Source organism: Schistocerca piceifrons, chromosome 2 (assembly GCF_021461385.2).
Source record: "Schistocerca piceifrons isolate TAMUIC-IGC-003096 chromosome 2, iqSchPice1.1, whole genome shotgun sequence".
In the NCBI taxonomy this organism is placed as follows: Eukaryota; Metazoa; Arthropoda; class Insecta; order Orthoptera; family Acrididae; genus Schistocerca; species Schistocerca piceifrons.
Genome location: NC_060139.1, coordinates 218,315,553 through 218,330,208, shown reverse-complemented (window position 1 = coordinate 218,330,208; position 14,656 = coordinate 218,315,553).

Sequence of the window (14,656 nt, the reverse complement as noted above, 5' to 3'; positions counted from 1 at the left end):
TAATTTCGTCGCGTAACAGGTCGATCAGTTTGGCTTCAGGAAAGGTAAAGGTACGAGCGGGACAATTCTGACGTGGCGGTTGATAATGGAAGCGAGACTAAAGAAAAATCAAGAAGCATTCATAGGATCTGTCGATTTGGTAAAAGCGTTCGGCATGTGTCGAATGGTGCAAGGCGTTCGAAACTCTGAGGAAAGTAAGGGTAAGCTGTGGAGAAAGACCGGTAATATAACTGTACAAGAGCCAGGAGGGAATAATAAGAGTGGAAGATTCTTCACGGTAAATGATAACAGGCAAACAGTTGCAGGATAAAGATTTATTAAAATCCTTGACCACGGTTTCAGTATATCTAAATATACCTTCATCAGAAGCAAAATACACTAAAATCACATCCTGCGGTGGAGATACATAAAAAAATCGTGCCAAAGGCGTCGTCAGCAGTTAAAACATCATCTCCGTTTATACAACATAACTATGAACAGAAGGTCGATGCGAACACAGCATAGCCTACTGACGACGCCTTTGGCGCTATTGTTTTATGTATCTCCACTGCAGGATGTGATTTTAGTGTATTTTACTTCTGATGAAGGTATATTTAGATATACTGAAACCGTAGTCAAGGATTTTAATAAATCTTTATCCTGAAACTGTTTGGCTGTTATCATTTACCATGAAGAATTTCAACAGTTGCTGTTTCAGCCATGTTTAAAATCTTGAGAGTGGAAGATCACAACGAAGGGCACGGATTAAAAGGGGTGTAAGATAGTTATGTAGTCTTTTGCCCTGCTGTTCAGTTTATTCATCGAAGAAGCAATGATGGAAATGGAAAAAAAAGTTCAGGAGTGGACTTAAAATTCAAGGTGAAGGGATATCAATGATACGATTTGCTGATGACATTGCTATCCTCAGTAAAAGTGAAAAAGAACTACATGATCTGCTGAATGTAATGAATAGTCTGATGAGTACAGAACATGGATCGGGAGAAGGTCGAAGAAAGACGAAAGTAATGAGAAGTAGCATAAATGAGAACAGCGAGACGCTTAACATCAGGAGTGATGGTCATGAAGTAGATGAAGTTAAGGAATTCTACCACCTAAGTAGCAAAATAACGAGTGACGGATGGAGGAAGGAGGACATCAAAAGCAGATTAGCACTGGAAGAAAGGTCATTCCCGGCCAAGATAAATCTGCTACTATCAAACATATTCCTTAATTTGAGGAAGAAATTTCTGAGAAACTACGTTTGGAGCACAGTGTTGTGTGGTAGTCAAATATGGACTACGGGAAAATCGGAACACAAAAGAATCGGAGATTTGAGATGTGGTGTTATAGACAAATGATGAAAATCAGGCAGCTGATAAGGCAAGGAATGAGGAGATTTAGTCGGAGTACAGTTCTGCTGCAGACATGGTTTTTCGGAGCTCTTAATTCACGGCACGTTGTTGATTATGGGGCCCCGCAGCAAAGAACCCCCATATATTCCTTCACCCGACGATGTGGTCAGTTACAACTGAAGTGGGCCCGAGATCACGGAGACTGGACCGTGGATCAATGGAAACGTGCCGCCTGGTCGGGTGAATCACGTTTCTCGTTATACCAGAACGATGGTCATGTCCTGATAAGTCGTCATCCAGGCAAACAGCCACTAGAAACATGCGCCGTGGAAGTCACACAGCCCACTGGAGCCATTGTTAGACAATGGGGGGAAGTTCAGCTGGATTTCCATAAGACCTGTGGTAGTGATCGAAGGCACCATGAGAGCTGTGGATTACTTGAACGTTACTTCATTTGCCTGCATTCACACTTTGTGTCTTCTCCAGTAGATATAGCATCTACCAGCAGGATAACTGTGTGAAAGTGATCTCATGTTGATGGTCTGGCTGCCAAGTCACATAATCTGAACCCAACTGGACGCCATCTCCAAGTCGACCAACCACCGGCCCGTAATATAAGGGCTCTGTGTGACATCTGGTGCCACATATCTCTGGAAAGCTACCGAGGACATGCCACGCAGAATACAGAGTTCTGCTTTCCAGAGGTAGACTGACACATTGTTAAGTATTTCGTCGTAATGTTTTGGCTTATCACAGCCGCACATAGGGCACTAAATACTTGAACGATCAAATGGTTCCCATTTCCTCCAGTAATTTCAGAATATCTCATACTACTTTAAATTTGTGTTCATCCACCGATCTGTTCTAGAAGGCTGCTTTTACGCCTAAGGGGCATCCTATGTTTACTTACTATGTGCCAAGGTTTCGTCCTTTTTTTACATTTGCCATATTTATAACTTCCAGTGTTGTAATATCGGGATTACAGTGTCATAAAAATGTAAAATTCGTTAATATGAATCGAATGATTGGAAGGCGTCACTTCTCTCTATATCTCTCAGTGTCTTCTTCTTCTTCTTCTTCTTCTTCCTTAGGTTTTGCCCCGCGTGCTGGCGGGGTCCGCTGTTTTGGCTCATTGTTGCCATTTTTTGCGTTCTTGTGACTGATCAGGTTGAAGGTCTGAGATCTTGAGTTCGTCATGCAGGGTGTCAAGCCGTCACTGCCTTGGTCGTCCTACTGGCCGTTTCCCATTTACATTTAGGTTGAAACTAGTCTTTTCCACTGTTTTAGCCGAGAGGTTCTAGGCGCTTCAGTCCGGTACCGCGCGACTGCTACGGTTGCAGGTTCGAATCCTGCCTCAGGCATGGATGTGTGTGATGTCCTTAGGTTCGTTAGGTTTAAGTAGTTCTAAGTTTTAGGGGACTGATGACCTCAGATGTTAAGTCCCATAGTGCTCAGAGCCATTTTGAACCAATTGATGCATTTTTGTAGACGCTGTGGCAGTTTTTGTATGCCCATGTCATACCAGCTCGCCACCATGCTGTTCAGAAAGTTAGGAACGTCTTCTTTCACTTCGTCGTCCGAGCTGAATCGCTGGGACCACAGTTAACGCTTATAGGTACTGTGAGACTGAAAAAACTCAAACGGGCGGACGAATGTTGAGCAAGGGCGTACACATTCTCCAAGACAACGCTCGCCCACACATCGCTCGGCAAACCGTTGCTCTCCCGCAACGGTTTCAGTGGAACCTAATCACCCACCCACTCTATAGTCCTGACTTGGCACCCAGTGATTATCACCTGCTCCCTAGGTCAAAATCCTTGCTGTTGGGAGGTCAACACCATTGATTCTGATGGTTACAGAGTCATTTAAATCTGTGGAAATGTAATATGTTTTCAACACATTGAGCCGTAGTCCTACATCTGCAAGACGGTCATTCCAGGTTTGGACTTGAAGCTGAAGATCCTTGTTATCTTCACTGGCCAGTAGCACATCATCAGCATACAGTAACGTCCAGGGTGAGGTTTCCTGCTGATTTCTTGTGAAGGTCTCCATGACAATGATAAATAGGAGCGGGAAGAGAGCAGATCCCCCATGAACTCCCACGGAAGTAGGGAAATCGTCAGACACTCCGGAAGCTGAGTGTATCCGGCTCTTGGGGTTCTGATAGAGCAGTCTGACCCACCTAAAGAGCTCTTCAGGTACTCCACGCTCTCGCAGGGCAAGCCAAATTAACTCGTGTGGCACACGGTCAAAGGCCTTTTCGAGGTTGAGAAAGTCAAAGTGTAGCTGTTTTGACTTCTCACTGTGCTTTCCGATCAGCGGGCGAGCTGAATGGATAGCATCTGTCGTCCCACAGCCCTACAGCCCTTCACGAATCCACATTGATTAATGGAGAGACATAATTTGTCGGATCCTTTTTTGACGATGCACTCAAACACTTTCATGGTGTGTGACTGAAGACGTACTGGGCGGTAGTTGTTACATTCAGCGGGACTTCCCTTCTACTTCCAAATTGGAACTGTTGAGCTCTATATCTCTCAGTGTCTTCCCTGTAGTCCACTGCGGAGTTTTCATTTCCGTGGCTTTAGAAATATCCATTGTTCTTCACGTTTCCGGTCTTGTCTCACATATGCATGTCACAATTGGTCTCACTATTATTTTGTATATTCTCGCCTTTGCATGTTTTCCTACATGGTTATTTTTCCGAATAGTATCATTTAAACACCCTACCACTTTGTTTGCTTTTGCTACATCAGCTGTAACTTCCTTTTCGACATTTCCACTGCTGGGAAGTTCAATACCAAGACATTTAAATGTCATTACCTGTTGAATGACTTTTCCGTCCACTTCCGGTTTGCATCTAACTGGTTCCAAATATATAGTCATACATTTGGTTTTTTGAGTGGATATGACCATATTTAGGTTTTTGGCTGCCATGTTAAATGTATGTAAAAGTTTCTGGTGGTTATCTTCACTGTTTAACAGCAGAACTGCATCGTCACCACAACAAATGGTTTTTATTTCTCCGTCCCCCATTCTATAACCACTGCAAGCCAATACCTTCTTCATCTCCATGTCCATGACTATATTAAAAAAGTAGCGGGCTCAAAGAATAACCATGTCTAATACCACTAGTAAATGCAGCTTCTTTAAACCAATAAAACAAAGACAAGCTAGTCAGTTGTATTCGGTGGATTTCTCTACAATCTGCCTAAGAATGAGTACTGCATCTGTGCCTGAAGATACTGCTCCTCTGCAAGGGTTTTAATGCTTTTTATGTTATTTCCTACTATTTTTGTTATGAATGTGATAAGTCAACTCAGTAGATTTATCCCACTGAAGTTTAATAGGTCTTTATTCTGTCCTTTTTCTGAATTTTAATACTTGTTCTCAATCTGTCTGTAATGTTATTACCAGCTGTAACATTGTTAATGAACTCGGTCAATTGTTCAGTTAGGATGTATCCCACACGCTTTAGGAATTCATTGGGGGCCGCCTGCTGTGACCGAGCTGTTCTAGGCTGCTGCTACGGTCGCAGGTTCGAATCCTGCCTCGAGAATTGATGTGTGTGATGTCCTTAGGTTAGTTAGTTTTAAGTAGTTCTAAGTCTAGGGGACTGATGACCTCAGATGTTAAGTCCCATAGTGCTCAGATCCATTTCAAATTCATTGGGAATTGTATCTTTACCTGGACATTTCCTATTTTTTAACGTACTTACAGCTTCTTCTATCTGTCCATGTGAAACAGTTAAATAGTCTTTCATTTATATACCGATCTCTGATTTCTCCTCATTTTCTCGTGATTTTGTACCTTTATAAAACTCTGTTAGCCTTTCACTCTATGAATCCTCATGTATATTGTTCGCTTTCAAAATTTCATTTAATTCTTTCCTCCTCTGTCGTATCATTCTCCAAATTTGCTTCTGCAAACCATATACGTAATTTTGTAAATTTTAGGCCACTTAGCAGGACGAAAGCACCTACTGCAGACTCATCACCATCCGCAGAGAAAACAGACGCGCTCGGTGGGCGGACGCGGTTGGTCGGCTGATTTAGGACTGGTGGGGTGTGTCCGCCCCCGCCGGAGTCCTCGGCAGATAACGCGGCCGGGAAATGGGCCCTCAAATCGAATTACCTGCCGCAAGTGAGTGAGCGCGCGCCGAGCGGCGCCGAATTAAAAATTACGCTCATCTGCATACAGAGCCGCGGGGCCGGGCCCTGCAATTACGCCCTTGTAAATCTCTCCCCCGGCAAAGGGTTGACGCCGCCACACCCCAGCCCGCTGCCTACCGGCCGCGGCCGAGCCACTAATGGCCGAGAGGGATGGTCCGCCCGGCCGTTGCCGGCAAGTAAGAAATTAGGTGGGCCGACCAGCGTGTCTAGGGCAGAGGTGTGTGCTGGATGCGCGATTGTCTCAACGACACCTGTGACGGCTCATTTAGTGAGACTTTTGCTGTGTCGTCCGAACAAGACACAACCAGGACGGAAGCACCACAGGCGCAAAGATGCGAGATGGTGCCAGTGCCGTAGAGTTTCGCCACTTCGCGAGTTCCACCAGCACCACGAGCAGCGCTGAGGATGCAGCTCTCGCCCACTTGGTTATACACTATGGCCATTAAAATTTCTACACCACGAAGATGACGTGCTACAGGCGCGAAATTTAACCGACAGGAAGAAGATGCTGTGACATGCAAATGATTAGCTTTTCAGAGCATTCACACAAGTTTGGCGCCGGTGGCGACACCTACAACGTGCTGACATGAGGAAAGTTTCCAACCAATTTCTCATTCACAAACAGCAGTTGACCGGCGTTGCCTGGTGAAACGTTGTTGTGATGCCTCGTGTAAGGAGGATAAATGCATACCATCACGTTTCCGACTTTGATGAAGGTCGGATTGTAGCCTATCGCGATTGCGGTTTATCGTATCACGACATTGCTGCTCGCGTTGGTCGAGATTCAATGACTGTTAGCAGAATATGGAATCGGTGGGTTCAGGAAGGTTATACGGAATACCGTGCTGGATCCCAACGGCCTCGTATCACTAGCAGTCGAGATAACAGGCATCTTATCCGCCTGGCTGTAACGGATCGTGTAGCCACGTATCGATCCCTGAGTCAACAGCTGGGGACGTTTGCAAGACAACAACCATCTGCACGAACAGTTCGACGACGTTTGCAGCAGCATGGACTGTCAGCTCGGAGACCATGGCTGCGGTTACCCTTGACGCTGCATCACAGACAGGAGCGCCTACGATGGTGTACTCAACGACGAACCTGAGTGCACGAATAGCAAAACGTCATTTTTTTCGGGTGCATCCAGGTTCTGTTTACAGCATCATTATGGTAGCATCCGTGTTTGGCGACATCGCGGTGAACCCACATTGGAAGCGTGTATTCGTCATCGCCATACTGGCGTATCACCCGGCGTGATGGTATGGGGTGCCATTGCTTACACGTCTCGGTCATCTCTTGTTCGCATTGACGGCACTTTGAACAGTGGATGTTACGTTTTTAATGTGTTGCGACCCATGGCTCTACCCTTCATTCGATCACTGCGAAACCCTACATTTCAGCAGGATAATGCAAGACCGCATGTTGCGTGTGCTGTACGGGCCTTTCTGGATACAGAAAATGTACGACTGCTGCCCTGGCCAGCACATTCTCCAGATCTCTCACCAACTGAAAACGTCTGGTCAATGGTGGCCGAGCAACTGGTTCGTCACAATACGCCAGTCACTACTCTTGATGAACTGTGGTATCGTGTTGAAGCTGAATTGGCAGCTGTACCTGTACATGCCACTCAAGCTCTGTTTGACTCAATGCCCAGGCGTATCATGACCGTTATTACGGCCAGAGGTGGTCGTTCTGGGTACTGATTTCTCAGGATCTACGCACCCAAACTGCGTGCAAATGTAATCACATGTCAGTTCTAGTATAATATATTTGTCCAATGAATACCCGTTTATCATCTGCATTTCTTCTTGGTGTAGCACTTTCAATGGCCAGTACTGTAGATCGGGGAACGTCGTTTAGTGAACTCTTAGAAGTGAACAGACAGTTGTTGTAAAATGTATTTGCTATGTACAGTGAATTTTAACTTCGATTATTTGCACTTAGCAGCTGAGGGCCTTTTTTGTGTTATATTACAAGCAATGTTCCAGACTTTAGTATTCAACTAGTCACCAAATTAAGTAAACCTTTTTAACTCATTTGTGTAACTTTGTTACTAATTTGTGGAGTGTTGTAGAGCCTTCGTTCTCCTATAATATTACCTAACTCTGAGGCATAGCTGTGTAATAGTGGCAGGCAAAAATTGTCCTAGTAGTGTACTGCACCAGAAGCCGTTTAAAGAACTGACAAACTTGGCCGACCATAACAACAGTGTCAACTCGGCCTCCAGAGCAGTAGCAACGAGGCCTTTACAAAAACTTTAATTTGAACGTATTGTTCAGCTCCGTACTGGTCATTCGTTGGTTGAATGGGAAATGTGAAAAACTACTAACTAGGCCACATGCACAATATCTCCCTGGTCGGTGGCGAAAGAGTGGGATCTTTGCATCTACATCTACACCTATCTACATGGTGCTCAAGTCACCGTATGCTGCGTGGCAGGGGGTACCCTGTACCACTACTACTCACTTTCTTTCTCGTACGACTCGTCAATAGAGTGAGGGATAAACGATATCTGTATGCTTCTGTACGAGCTCTAAATTGTTTTATCTTATGTTTGTTCTCCTTACGCAAAATGTACGCTAGCGGTAGTAGAATAGTTCTACAATCAGTTTCAAATGCCGGTTCTCTGAATTTTCTCAATAGTGTCGTCTTCCCTCTAGGGATTCCCATTTGAGTTCGTGAAGTAGATACCTTAGGTGTTGCGAAACAATTAAAATCACTTAAGAAAGGCAAGTCTTCCGGTCCAGATGGTATACCAAGCAAGTTCCTTTCATAGTATGCAGACACAATAGCGCCTTTCTTAGCAATCATACAGAGTGTTACTAAAAGGTACGGCCAAACTTTCAGGAAGCATTCCTCACACACAAAGAAAGAAAATATGTTATGTGGGCATGTATCCGGAAACGCTTACTTTCCATGTTAGAGTTCATTTTATTACTTTCCTTCAAATTACATTAATCACGGAATGGAAACACACAGCAACAGAACGTACCAGCGTGACTTCAAACACTTTGCCACAGGAAAGGTTCAAAATGTCCTCCGTTAGCGAGGATACATGCATCCACCCTCCGTCGCATGGAATCCCTGATGCGCTGATGCAGCCCTGGAGAATGGCGTATTGTATCACAGCCGTGCACAATACGAGCACGAAGAGTCTCTACATTTGCTACCGGGGTTGCGTAGACAAGAGCTTTCAAATGTCCCCATAAATGAAAGTCAAGAGGGTTGAGGTCAGGAGACCGTGGAGGCCATGGAATTGGTCCGCCTCTACCAATCCATCGGTCACCGAATCTGTTGTTGAGAATTGTACGAACACTTCGACTGAAATGTGCAGGAGCTCCGTTCTAGCAGCACAGGTAGAGTATCCCGTATGAAATCATGATAACGTGCTCCATTGAGCGTAGGTGGAAGAAACTAAAATGAGCTCTAACATGGAAATTAAGGGTTTCCGGACACATGTCCTCATAACGTCTTTTCTTTATTTGTGTGTGAGGAATGTTTCCTAAAAGTTTGGTCGTACCTTTTTGTAACACCCTGTATACAACCGCTCACCTGACGAAAGGTCTGTTCCTAAAGACCAGAAAGTAGCTCAGGTCACACCAATATTCAAGAAAGGAAATAGGAGTAACCCATTGAATTAGAGACCCATATCACTGACCGCAATTTGCAGTAGGATTTTGGAGCATATACTGTACTCGAACATTTTGAATCACCTTTGAAGAAAGCGACTTATTGATACGTAACCAACATGGATTCAGAAAATACCGCTCTTTATTCCCATGAAGTAATGAGTGCTGTCGACAAGGGATCTCAGATCGATTCCATATTCCTAGATTTCCAGAAGGCTTTTGATACCGTTCCTCACAAGCGACTGTTAGTCAAATTGCGTGCTTATGGAGTATCGTCTCACCTTATGACTGAATTCGTTATTTTCTTTCAGAGAGATCACAGTTCGTGGTGATAGATGATAAATAATCGAGCAGAATAGAAGTGATATCTGGCTTTCCGCAAGGTAGTGTCATAGGCCCTCTGCTGTTCCTTATTTACATAAATGATCTAGGTGATAAACTGAGCAGCCCCATTACATTGTTTGCAGATGACGCTGTAATCTACCGTATAGTAAAATCATCAGACTTTCAATTCCAATTACAAAATTATTTAGAGAGTTTCTGTATGGTGCGAAAAGTGGTAATTGGCACTAAACAAATAAAAATGCGAGGTCATCCACATTGGTACTTAAAGAAATCGGATAAATTTTGGGTATACGATAAATCGCAGAAATCTAAGGGCTGTCAATTAGACCGAATACCTAGGAATTACAATTACGAGCAACTTAAATTGGAAAGACCACATAGATAACATTGTGGGGAAGGCGAAACAAGGACTGCGCTTTATTGGCAGAACACTTGGAAGGTGCGACAAACCCACTAAAGAGACAGCCTACATTACACTTGTCCGTCCTCAGCTGGAATATTGCTGCGCGACGTGGTATCCTTGCCAGGTAGGACTGATGGAGGACATCGAAAAAGTGCAAAGAAGGGCAGCTCGTTTCGTGTTATCGTGCAATAGATGTGAGAGTGTCACTGATATGATATGCGAGTTGGGGTAGCAATCACTTAAACAAAGGCGGTTTTTTTGCGGCGAGATCTATTTAAGAAATTTCAATCACCAACTTTCTCTTCGGATTACGAAAATATTTTGTTGACACCCACCTACGTAGGAATAAATGATCAACATAATAAAATAAGAGAAATCAGAGCTCGAACGGGAAGATTTAGGTCTTCCTTTTTCCCATGCACCATTCGAGAGTGGAATGATAGAGAAGTAGTATGAAAATGGTTCGATGATCCCTCTGCCAGGCACTTAAGTGTGAATTGCAAAGTAACCTTCATAATACTCGCGTCTTAATAGAATCTACCGGTAACAAATCTAGAAGTCTGCGTTATCATAGGTCGATACCACCGAAGTCGGCGTCTCACTGTTGGGAACGGAAAGACGCATTTCCGACACACTCCGACAGCGGTCGCGCAGGGATCCGGCGGATCCAGTGATGCGTGTCCACTGAGTCACAACTTCAGCAGCTCTGACTACGAGCGCCCTCTGCCGCCGCGATATAGGACGGCCGGCAGTAGCAAACCACCCAGTCTCACAGTCTTTGACAGTCTTCAGTCTTAGTCAGCCTTCGACAGTTCGCTCGTGCAGTAGCAGCAGGAACCTCACACTTAACAATGTGCTTTATAAATCGTTCCAGGCAAATGCTGGGATGGTTCCTTTGAAAGGACACGGCCGACTTCCTTTCCCGTCCTTTCCTAGCCGGCCTGGATGGCCCAGCGGTTCTAGGCACTACAGTCTGGAACCGCGCGACCGCTACGGTCGCAGGTTCGAATCCTGCCTCGGGTATGGACGTGTGTGATGTGCTTAGGTTAGTTAGGTTTAAGTAGTTCTAAGTTCTAGGGGACTGATGACCTCAGAAGTTAAGTCCCATAGTGCTCAGAGCCACTTGAACCGTCCCTACTCAGATGAGACCGATAACCTCCCTTTTTGGTCTCCTTCCCCCAACAAGCCCCCCCCCCCCCCACCCCCTTTAGTTTGCTTCTTGTAATAGCTGGACTTTATTGCTGTTTGTTCTTTTGTAAAGTTTCTTCTGCTCCTGTCCGGCTTTCCCACGATGACAGTTGCTGCTCCACTCCTTACCACTGTATGAGAAGAAATACACAGCAAAGTCCACCTCCGAACTGCTTCGATACCTTTCTTCAATCTGACTAGGTGGGGGTCCGAAACAAGCGAGCAGTATTCAAGAATGGGTCGCACTGGTGCTCTATACACGGTCTCCATTACAGATAAACCACATGATCCTAAAATTTTCCCAGTAAACCAAAGCCCGCCATTGGCCTTTCTTGTTACCGTTCTTTCGTGCTCAGACCATTCCATCTCTCTTTGTACCCTTATGCCTGAATATTTAACCGATGTGATTGACTCAAGCACCAAACTACTAATGCTTAATTCTAACATTAAAAGATTGTATTTCCTACTCATCTCCATGTTATTATCTTTTACTTCATTTAGATCAAGGATGAACAGAGCGTGGTCCGACAACTGCACGCGGCCTGCTGTCGATCTGATGGTGATCGTTCCTCATCATTCATGTGATCTTTTATTATTACTCATCTTTCCTTCCCTCAAAAGAAGAGAGAGTGGGCCGCTATAGTACTTAATTATTTTGAGCCACGCCAGTCCAGCAGGCATGGGGCCAGAGGGATCGCAATTCGGAATAATAACTTGTTATTTCTGAACGCGGGCACTTAACAGCAGTGCAGTCGCGGCAACAAGATATACTCTTATGACGGCAAGGAACGAAATATTTTGTATCGTCAGTGCCTCAGTTGTGCGCTTCTCTACGACAAAAATTGAGCCGAAAATCAAAGCAATTGTGAAATCTTTCGAGTGTCATGTTTGAAATTAAATTGTGTAAATAACGTTTCTTTAAAAATAAGATGTTATAATTATATTTGTTAAATAAAATAAATATTTGTGGAACAAATTAGGTGAACTAATTATGTATATGGTTTTGTTTTTCTCCTTACTTAGTCAGAGTGCGGAGTTCGCGTCACACGTTTCTACAAAATCTATACACCCTTGATTTAGAACAATCTGCTATTTATCACACCAACTAGAAAATGTGTGCAAGTCATCTTGTATCCTCCTACCGTCACTCAACGACAACACTTTTCCATACGCCACAGCCTCACGAGCAAATAGCTCCGGGTTGCTGCTCAAACTGTTCGTCAGATTATGTGTGTACAGGGTGACAATTATTGAACTGTATGGAATAAAATCGTCATAAGTTATGAACGGTTTGCGTTGGGACGTTCAAATTGCACGGTTGGTCGCCGGGCATGATGGGAATTAATACTCGCATGCGTAGTTGGTTTAGCGATGGAGCCCACTTTCACTTGGATGGGTTCGTTAATAAGCAAACTAGGCGCATTTGAGGCGACTGAGATTCCACATTTCTTGATCGAGAACTGTGTGGTGTGCAGTGTCCAGTCACGGAACAATCGATGTGGTTTTCCCTGATGCCACAATGACTACCGAACGATACGCGATGGTTTTCGAAGATGATTTCATCCCCATTATCCAAAGTGACCCTGACTTCTACAAGATGCGGTTCATGCAAGAAGGAGCTCGATCCCTTCGAAGGAGGAGGTTGTTTCATGTCCTGGAGGCGCACTTCGGGGACCACATTCTGGCTCTGGGGTACCTGGAGGCCACTGGCATTGACCTCAGTTGGCCGCCATATTCTCCGGATCGGAACACATACGATTTCTTTTTGTGGGGCTATATTAAAGACAATGTTTACAGCAATAACCTCAAAACCATTGCTGAGCTGAAAACAGCTATTCAGGACGTCATCGACAGCATCGATGTTCTGTCACTTCAGCGGGTCATGCACATTTTCGCTATTCGTCGACGCCATATCATCGACATTGAAGGCCGCCTTATCGAACATGTCATAACCTAAATCCGAATATCTGTATTGACATTTACGCGTTCAATAATGTGTGCACACCATAGTTTGTAACGAGTTTACGTTTTTTTTCATATACACACATCAAAAAAAGTTTTGTATCACCCCGTTTGCCAGAACTTCTGAAGGCAGACGTTGACTGTGGATATTGTATCACTGACACAGACCTTTTGACGGTTCAGAGATGTCACTAAACCCGCCCAAAGATGTAAACAACCATGCATGAACAGCGCCTGTTAGACGGATGGGGTGCGACAGACGTTCAGTTCCAGTCACTCCACCAGGAAGGAGGTACACGGTTCGAGTTGTCTGTAGTTCAACCAAGCCTAGACGGCCAATACCGCGGTTCGACCGCGTCCGCATTCTTACATTGTTACTTTGTGTCAGGAAGAACTCTCAACAAGGAAAGTATCCAGGCGTCTCGGAATGAACCAAAGCGATATTGTTCGGACATGGAAGAGATACAGAGAGACAGGAATTGTCGATGTCATGCCTCGCTCAGCTGCCCAAGAGCTACTACTGCAGTGGATGACCGCTACCTACAGATTGTGGGTCGGAGGAACCCTGACAGAAACGCCATCATGTTGAATAATACCTTTCGTACAGCCACAGGACGTCGTCTTACGACTCAAACTGTGTTCAGTAGGCTGCATGATGCGCAACTTCACTCCCTACATCCTTGGCGAGGTCCATCTTTACAACCACGACACCATGCAGTGCGGTACAGAGGCGCTCAACAACATGCTGAATGGACCGCTCAGGATTTGCATCAGGTTCTCGTCACCGATGAGTGTCGCGTGCGCCTTCAACCAGACAATCGTCGGAGACGTGTTTGGAGGCAACCCTGTCAGGATGAACACCTTACATACACTGTCCACTGAGTGCGGCAAGGTGGAGGTTCCCTGCTGTTTTGGGGTAGCGTTATGTGGGGCCGACGTACGCCGCTGGTGGTCACGGAAGGCGCCGTAACGGCTGTACGATACGTGAATGCCATCTTCCGACCGATAGGGCAACCATATAGACAGCATATTGGCGAGGTATTCGTCTTCATGGACGACAATTCGTGCCCCCATCGTGCACATCTTGTGATTGACTCCCTTCAGGATAACGAGATCGCTCGACTAGAGTGACCAGCATGTTCTCCAGACATGAACCTTACCGAACATGCCTGGGATAAATTGAAAAGGGCTGTTTATGGACGACGTGACCCACCAAACACTCTGAGGGATCTACGCCGAATCGCCGTTGAGGAGTGGGACACTCTGGAGCAACATTGCCTTGTTGAACTTGTGGATAGTATGCCACTATGAATACTGGCATGCATCGATGCAAGAGGACACGCTACTGTATATTAGAGATACCGGTGTGTACAGCAATCTGGACCACCACCTCTGAAGGTCTCGCTGTATGGTGGTACAGCAAGCAATGTGTGGTTTTAATGAGCAATAATGAGGGCGGAAATGATGTATATGTTGATCTCTATTCAAAGTTGCTGAACAGGTTCCAGAATTCTCGGAACCCAGTAGATGCAAAACTTTTTTGATGTGTGTAGTTCAATAATTGTCACGCTGTATATATAGAATGAGGGCGGCCCTGTCAGATTTTCCTGGGGCACTCCTGTCGAT